Genomic DNA, 2116 nt, shown 5'->3' on the forward strand with positions numbered 1-2116 from the left:
TTGAATATGGTTTGCTTGAAACAGATGGCCAGCTTAGAGCTCTCTGCGGCTTTAAGAGTAAGAGGGAAATGGCTCGTACTCAGAGTTGGTGCACAAGGTTTAATAAGGTTCCACGCATCACCTCGAAGTACACGGATTGGTATCATGCTCAATTGCATGGATCACTGAGAACGTTTGGTCACCATGGTGAGATTCTACTTTTTAAACCGCCCGGATGGAAACATATAGATCAAGACGGAGGCGGATTTAATAGCAAAGCTTGGAATCCTGGAATCTATTCTGACATTCGTCACCCCGGGAGCCTAAAAATTTGTCTGAAGCTGCTCAGAAGCTAGACATGCCTAGTATGGGACCCCGGAAGCTATTGGCATTCCAAGCACTGGTGGAGATTTCTGGATGAATTTAAACACAAGCCACCATAATAGGAAGCCCTTCCAATATCCAACTTAAGAACTTTAACTAAAAGTGCTAGGTGGGAGACAACCCACCATGGTATGATCGTTCCTTTTGTAATTTTACTTTTATTTCGTTTTGTTTGTTTTTGAATTTTATTTTTATTTTATTAAACATGGAATCATGCATAGCATTCACATTAAGCATTGCATCCTGCATTCAGTTTTAAAAAAAAATGCCACGCGACGCGACCGCATCAGCGACGCGTCCGCGTCGCAAGGAGAGGGGAGAAAATAAAAACGAACAGAGAGTCACGCTGGAGCGTGGCTGGAGGCGTGCCCGTGGCACAAATCGTCCCACGCGACCGCGTCGAGTGGGAATACTGGCCTCCCACGCGACCGCGTGCCCCACGCGGCCGCGTGACCAGGATTTCGACGTAACAATGGTGCACAGCCGAAAGTTGTGCTAGAGTGGTGCTGGACTGGCGCTGGACGCGCAGTCCATCTCACTCGACCGTGTGCCCCACGCGGCCGCGTCACATCCTACTAAGTGCCCACTCACGCGATCGCGTGCCCCACGCGATCGCGTCACCCAATATTTGGCAATTAATGATTTTTGAACAGAGAGTTGTGCGAGAGCGAGGTTGTCCTCGCGCCAGTAGCATAAAACGGGTCACGCGATCGCGTTAATCAGTTTAAGCGCAAGCTGCGCGACCGCGTGCCTCACGCGACCGCGTCGCTTGCGCCGCACAGCTTATCTTAATTTGCCAAATATCTTATTTTTTCTCCCCCAATCCTAATTTTTCCTCCCTCCTTTCTTACTTACCTCTTCTTCCCTTCTTTCCCTTCTCATTCTTCTTATCTTTTATTTTATTTTACTTATTTTATTTGCATATTTTATTCATTGCATTTTAATTTTTTGCATATTTTTTCTTTTCTTTTCTACATTTATTATTTTTCCTTTGGTGTTGATTTTCTTATTTAACTGTTGCAATTTTTCTAGTATTATTTGGTGCTTAGTGACTTGTTTACACAATGCTATTCTTTTATGATATTTGTATTCCTTTTTGCATTGACATGAGCTTATACTGTCTTTCATTACCCACACTCTCCTCCCCTATATTTCAAATCTTGCACCACTGGTATGCCATGACTTCTATTATTTTCTCACGTACATGTTGAAGCTTCCATGTAAATGAGACCCTTATCATTTGGCATTAACCCACCCATACTTCATTTATTTTCTTATCTTTATTACTGGGTTACCTTTCTTCCCTTTTTCTTTCAGGATGGCCACCCGGAAGGGAATTGGAAGACGTTTACATGGGGAGATAAGACAAGTCCATCTGCACAATCTTTGGAAAAAAGCATCAGTTGTAGCAGCCCGTCCACCGCACATCTCAGCATGCACCGAGGACGGTGCAATCTTTAAGTGTGGGGAGGTCGATACCGATCTCCATGGGTTAGCTATTTTTCTCCTTTCAATACCATTGTCTTATTTTCTTTGTTAATTCATTGTTGCATTTACATATTTGATTGCATGTTTATTTGATTTTGTGCATTTAGTTACTACTTGGTTGAAGTAATATTTTCTTTTTCAAGAAATTTTTATAGTACTTCACTAATTTAAATTTTAAAAAAAAAATTTTCTGTTAAAACTTGTTTGAAGTTGTATTTGGAACATGGTTTTTGAGCTAAAGAACACACAACCTGTGAGATTTTGA

The sequence above is a fragment of the Arachis ipaensis genome, chromosome B09 (assembly GCF_000816755.2).
Source record: "Arachis ipaensis cultivar K30076 chromosome B09, Araip1.1, whole genome shotgun sequence".
Lineage (NCBI taxonomy): Eukaryota > Viridiplantae > Streptophyta > Magnoliopsida > Fabales > Fabaceae > Arachis > Arachis ipaensis.